This window comes from Glandiceps talaboti, chromosome 5, assembly GCF_964340395.1.
Source record: "Glandiceps talaboti chromosome 5, keGlaTala1.1, whole genome shotgun sequence".
NCBI lineage: Eukaryota > Metazoa > Hemichordata > Enteropneusta > Spengelidae > Glandiceps > Glandiceps talaboti.
Genome location: NC_135553.1, coordinates 14475167 through 14482500, shown reverse-complemented (window position 1 = coordinate 14482500; position 7334 = coordinate 14475167).

Genomic DNA, 7334 nt, shown 5'->3' with positions numbered 1-7334 from the left:
CCAACAATGAAAATCAAATTATTTCTTTCATATCACTAACCTTTTGAAGGTGTTGCTGCTTCATTTCATGTTTTGTGGTAATGTGGTTTGAAACATTAGCCAGCAACTGATGTTAGTTAATACTTTACTCAGAATAGCAATCCTAAATGTCATAATTGTAAAAATAACAAAACTTCTGTAAAATCTCAGTACATCTAGGATTTGTATAATGCTTCTAAAACCACAGGGAGCTCAGGCTCAGTTAGTTTTGTTTACAAATACAAACAAACAAGTAAACAAACAAAACACAGTCAAATAAACAAGTAAACAAAAAAAAAACAAATAAACCGATAAATGAGTAGATAAATACATGAATAAACAACAACAAACAAACACTACCCCCGCAATAGTCACCAATGGGTCTCTCCATTGGTGACTATTGGGGGAGGGGGGGGGGGGGGGTAGTGTTTGTTTGTTTGTTTGTTTGTTTGCTTGTTTGTTGTTGTTTATTCATGTATTTATCTACTCATTTATCGGTTTATTTGGGTTTTTGTTTGTTTGTTTGTTTGCTTGTTTGTTTACTTGTTTATTTGTTTGTGTTTTGTTTATTTACTTTTTTGTTTGTATTTGTAAACAAAACTAACTGAGCCTGAGCTCCCTGTGCTAAAAGTATAATACATAGATACTTGATTGAAGTGTCTATTCTGATATCAAAAGATATGACCTTACTACCTGTTTAATCCGATTTGACCCTGACCTTAATTGTCAGGGTCATATGTCGAAATCGAGCCATGTCTTCCTTCTTGTCTGACACAGGGGATATAGGTGCGGTTGATATGTAATGTTCATATATATATATATATATATATATATATATATATATATATATATATATATATATATATATATATATATATATATATATATATATATATATATATATATATATATATATATATACTTGATTGGTTTGGTGCTCACAATTATAAAAGTTGATTGAACGGCGGCCATATGAGCATTTTTTCGGACATCCGGTCGTTTTGCGAGATACTGTAAAGACTGTTACCGGGGCTTTTACCCTAAGTTCCAATTTTCCTTTGCCTGACTTGGATTTTACAATTCATTCAATGAATAAACTAATTTTATACACTTTAGCATTTGTAGATATGACAGCTTATTTGTTATGAGAAATGTACGAACAGCGCATTGCAGATTACTGTTTACTCACTCTATTTGATTATAACCACGTTGTAGAGCTTGAACAAGTAAGAAACTGTACATGCTAGTAAGATTGAGAAGTTTCTTGCTACATTTTGTCTAATAAGTGAAATGAACTAACATACCACAATATGCCGACATCAAATCATACAAATATAGACACGAAAGCGCTAGCGCCCACGTGCCTGCGTCTAGTTGCAATACGTCCAATGGTATATTTTATTCAGACTAAATGTTGCAAAAAATTGCGATCTTTCTAAAACTGTACAATGTGCTATTTCTTATTAGTTTTTGGGTGATTGCATCAAACTTAGAGAGTGAACTGTAACCCACAATGCATTGTATGTACTAATGATATGATGATGTCTTATATCTTACTCGTATAGTGAAGGTGCGAATTCAAAAAATGTCATTGCCTAGACACGAACGTACCAATGCCATATTCACGGTACACTACATTTGGAATGCTACCAATTTGATCGTGAATGCAAATTGCCCATATTTGAATGTAGTCGGGCGTAGTGATACATGACCTTCAATATATGCTACATAGGTCGCACTACTTTCTTGTTGTGCTTGATTTTCATTTTCTGTGAATGAAATTCGATTTCAAATTTTGATTTTGCCAAATGACATATAAAATAAAGATAAAATGTAAACACCAGAATCATATATACCTGGAATCATTCAGATTTCAGGCAACCACACGAATATTATATTCATGAGATATTCATATTCGCATTCATCAGACCAATATGGCGAAATGTATCGTCAAAAATTTATACTGTACTAAGGAGATGGGGAGGTGGGAAATTAGTCTGAAACCTCCCCTCGGTTGGTTTATATCCGCTCCCTTAGGCAATTGCCCAACTAAAATTAGATAACATACACAACAAATCAACACATTTATATATATCCAAGTCCATCATAAAATCTTTCCGTTTGTGTTTAGCTGATCCTGCCCACAATCAATGTTTACGTCGCAGAGCTTCACTCTCTTTTTTGATTCAGACCACGAGATGACGCCTCTGACGTCTTACGCATTAGATAAATCTAAAGTATTTGCGCCCTTTTTTCTGGCCAATGTTTCATTACAGTAAAATTATGAATTCAAATGTCTAAGCAAGTATTGAGAGCATATAGCCGTAAAACGATCAAGTGACGGATGTAAGTTAGAGGTACGAGTATGCTACATAATTATGTAATATTGCAATCTTTGTCATCAATATGATGCATCAATGGTTAGCAGTTGAGTATATTAGACTTTCAAAAGTCTGGCCAAAAGTGGTATGCACTGTAGGGTTTTATGTATAATCAAAGGATAGGAACAGCCTGTTTTCGACTGATGGCCATTGTTGTCTTTGAAATATCTTCTTCTCTGTTTTTTTCTTTTCGGTCACGACATATCAAGTACCACAAAAGTGGCAAATGGTAATAGTATCCCTTGATACCTTTCTCTGCAATTAACACATCTAAATATAAGTTATCGTGGATTGCGATTCACGCCACGTGATTACAAGTGAGAAATTCTCAGTCAGCAGCACGTCAGTCTCACAAAAAACAGTTATCTCTTACGCACATATTCACACCAGTTCAGATCTGGAAGTCTACCACGGCATCTGTCCACCTACTCATTGTGTCTAGCGAGTGTGGCATAGGCCGCTAGCGCTACTTTATTGAGAGTGGCTTCTGATTTTCTGATAAACCTCAACCGGTGATAAATTGATCTCTACATTACATCTCAAACATGATTGAATTGAGTGGCAGCAAGAACGCAACTATTTCTGATAACACGTGTGATGTTAAACATACTCCCGGAATAGAATCTTACACAGAGCTCCAGATAAGTACACTTTGCGTATTGTTATTAACTTTATCCATATTCAGTATTTGTGGGCATCTACTGATAATAATTGCCATTTCAAAGTTTAGAGAACTCAGACAGAAGATGGCGAATTATTTCTTTCTCAATTTGGCAGTTAGCAATCTTATAAATGGTGGAGTTGCCATACCATTGAACATTGGGAATCTCTACAATCCAAACATCATTTCTGAAGGTGTCCTGCAAGCATTGAGAGTCTTCGTCGAGATTACGGTTATGTCCACCGTGATCATGATGTCCTTAGAAAAGTTTGTCTATATTAAATATCCATATAGGTATATGTCAGTTTGCAGCGGTAAAAACATCGCTATGGCAATAACAGCATCGTGGCTCATACCAGCAGTCCTCTTACTTGTCAAACTACTGCAAGCATTCGCGGAAGGCTCTTCTTGCTCCTGTTCTATACGCAGTTTTACCGACGAAGATGTTCTATGGGACATCATGCTTAATGTGTGTCATATTCTAGCACTGGTCGTCATTGTGAGTACAAATATCCCGATTTTCATTGTAGTGAGAAAGCAAAACCATCTTGTGCACGCTCAAAATCCGCGAGTCCAACCGCTGCCACCAAGTACGTTGACACCCGCTGAAATCCGCGCCATAAAAGGAACCCTGCTACTGATTGTCACTTATCTCGTCTTTATGGTGTTAGATATTACGTTGTTCATCTACGATGTTTTCTCACACGGACATTTTTTCATCGTTCATTTCGTGAGAAGAATTTCGAGAATCGTTTTTGCAGCCACCTGTCCAATTTGGCATGCCTACCACAACAAGGACCTACATAAAGCCTGCAGACGACTTTGCCAAAACCAAGTCGGACTTCTACATCCCCCTGAACCATAGACATGAACTTAATAATATCCAGTTGCCACATCCATATATTCAGGTAATCCTATATTATCAACACGTAGAAGCAGATCAATTCAAGCTGGCATTTGCCACGTCACTGGCCGTATGGATGGAAAAAAGGTTATGTGTTTAGGACTACATTTTTCTGCATTGATATACAATATGGAACAATGCATTGTATGTATAACAAACAGCAAATATAATGAGAGAAAAGTTCATGGACGGATGGTCAGACGGCGACCAGTTGTTGACAGCTGAGCTAATAAAATCCTAATATTTCCAAGTTTTCATTAACACTGTTGATGTGTTACTACACCTAACGTACCCTTACGTACCGTCTTTCCAAGAAATAACAATCAAGTGGTATTCACGCGTGAATGGTAAGTAAACATGTAAATTGTGAATATAGAATGATGCGAACATTCATTATTGGGGTGGTTTATACCCGATCTGATTAGAATGGCTAGATGTCTTTATTTACCTCTATTTCCATCACAGGGGCGAGCGAGCATGTAATTGATTGATCGATTTATTGATTGATTATTATTTGGTTGAGGGATTGACCGAATGAATGATCAATTTTTGTGGTGAAATATAACTTATTTTGTGTGTGATATTGATCAATTGACTCATTGAGATTTGTGGTGATATAGAACTTTTTTCTTCTTTCCCTCCTAACTTTCTCTCTTTCAGCTGTGTGCTCTTTATTGACTAAATAAAGACACCTTGTCCATTCTTCTCCCCTTATCTAAATTAAAACACCGTTTAATCTTATAATTGGCAAGAAATCACTGACATTGACACTTTGCTTTATCTCTTATCTTCTGGGAGATTATCACACTCATTTATGCATTAACTAGTATGTTCGTACATGTAGGGTTTATGGTTCCTACTAGAAGATTAGACATAAAGCAAATTTTCGCAGTAACTGATACATGCTATTTATGAAATTAAGGGGTCTTTTAATTTAGGTAAGAGGAGAAGAATGGACAAGTTGTCTTTATTTAGTCAATAAAGAGAGAATTGTATACAATTGAAAGAGAGAAAAGTAGCCAGGGAAAGAAGAAAAACAACTTTTGTATCACAAAAAAAATGTCAATTGATCAATATCACACACAAAATAAGTTATATTGCACCACAAAACAATGATCATTCAATTGATCAATCATTCAACCAAATAATAAATCAACCAATAAATCGATCGATCAATTACATGCTCACTGGCCCCTGTGTTTCCATCGTGTCGTGTCGTGTCGTGTCGTGTCGTGTCATTTGTTTTGTTTCGCCTTCTCACATCTGACCCTAGACAGGTTTAGGATACCGTAATGTATGCCAACGCCTAACGAAATGATGTCAGGTGTATCAGAAACCATAAATAATCTTGTCCCTAGTCTCGGTTTATCTCTGTTACCCAGCCTCGGAGGTTGTCCAGGGAAATACCAAAATGGCGGTTCATTTAGAATCGAAAGTTTTCTCGTATGTTAGAAATTCGTTATTTATGACGATTTAACCATTTAAAACTCTAAAGTTTTTTACTTCTGAATGGTGCTCTAAGTGGCCTCCAAAAGGTGGTAATTTTTCAAAAAGCTGTTATAATTACCATGGGAGGGGGAGGGGGGGGGCATCCCCTCCCAAACCCTCTCCCCAAAGTTCTCCCTCTACTTTCAAACCTAGTGAAAAACCTGGATTTACAATTATATCAACTCCGTTTATAATATTGCACTTGATAATTAGCTGAATTTAATAATCAATATTAATAGTTCACTCAAGCTAAGAGATATCCTAGAACTTTTGGTTACTAAACCATGAATATTTTGTATGTCCGTGAACAGATCATAGGGTTCCTGTCTAAGAGCTTTATACATGTGAAGCAATGGATTTTGGTTAGCAATTTACCAGATACACTTAAAATTACTGTAAATGTGACAGGTAAAATTGGTCTTGCAGTGTACTGTATTGTGTTTGAGAATAGAGTGCTTTTGCAAGAAGAATAAGAATGCTTTTTGTCAACAGATGGGGGGGGGGGGTCAGTTTTTTTGCTATTTGTCAGAGGGGGGTTGGTTTGTTCTGTGGATGAATTGCAAGCGGGTGTCACAATTTTTAAGTACAACACGAACAAAAAAGTCACCGGCCCACCCCTGGCCGTAAAAACTGATCGCTCCCTAAGTTTTCTAGGCAAGCAGTTCACTCTGAGTCATGTGATGATACATTTGTATATCCGGCATGTGATTATGATATGGGGGTGCCATCATATTTAGATATAGGCGATAGGAGGTCAGCCGTTTTGGTTTTTACAGGGTCAGTGACTTTTTGTCGGCCCGATAGAAAAAATCCACCCCAAGGCTGGAGAAACTTACCGGTCCCTAGCTCATGTGTACATGTCGCTGGTCTACATTCAAAACCCATACACACAGACACAGTGTACATAATCATTGTTTACTTTCTTTTGCGAATTAATCCAAATTCGGTTACTACGCCGAATGAGAACCTGTTTCTTGTACTAGAAGTTCAATTGTTGCATAAATTTGCATAAATTTGGGTAACAAGGCGAAACCCAATCGTACGATAGACCTGTAGGTGTAGCAGACGCTTTCTTTTATTCATCAAAAATACGACCGATGAAGCAGATATTAAGGCATACTTGAGTGACAATAGGTAATTAGAAGACATTATTCCAATTTCAGTTATTAACAGTTGAATAATCATGTGCGAGATTTCAAACATGTATGTGAAAATTTTATGCAACCGTTCGGACTGGACTGGACTGTCTGCACTGCACTGCACTGCACTGCAGTGTGACACAGGTGTTCCTATGCACATGATGGTTTTTTATATTAGCCAGATTTCCCGATGCTAAATGGTCTGTTGTCTTGACTAGATAATAAAGTATTTCATGGACAAACCAAGTATCGACACATTTAGTCAAAGAGGTTGAAAAAAACACGAGGTGACCTAGCTCTGGAAATAGTTAGTACACGCTCCGATCCGAGAACTCCGATAAATCCGTTCCACTTCGGAGATTTATCGGAGTTCTCGGAGCCTATATTTCCAGAGCCAGAAATGACCGAGAAGATGTCGCTTGATGATGAATGATGAACTAACCTAGTCCTGGTTGACTAGTCGATCGACGAGAACCGACCGAATAACCTAGTACCCAGCTTAGGGTGTCTACTGTACCGACTGACTCAGTGACTGATCAGATCCGTGATAATATATAGTACTACTAGACAGTTTACACTGTAACACTGTATATGCACAGTCTAGTCACTGTCAGTGGAAGTGTACTCGATTACCTTCATCTGTTTAATACAGTATGGCCAAAGTTCTAAAACTTCAGCTAATATACACATATTTTGTAGGTTTTCTGACTTGTATCTTTAGGTCTATTTTATTTTAAAGGTAA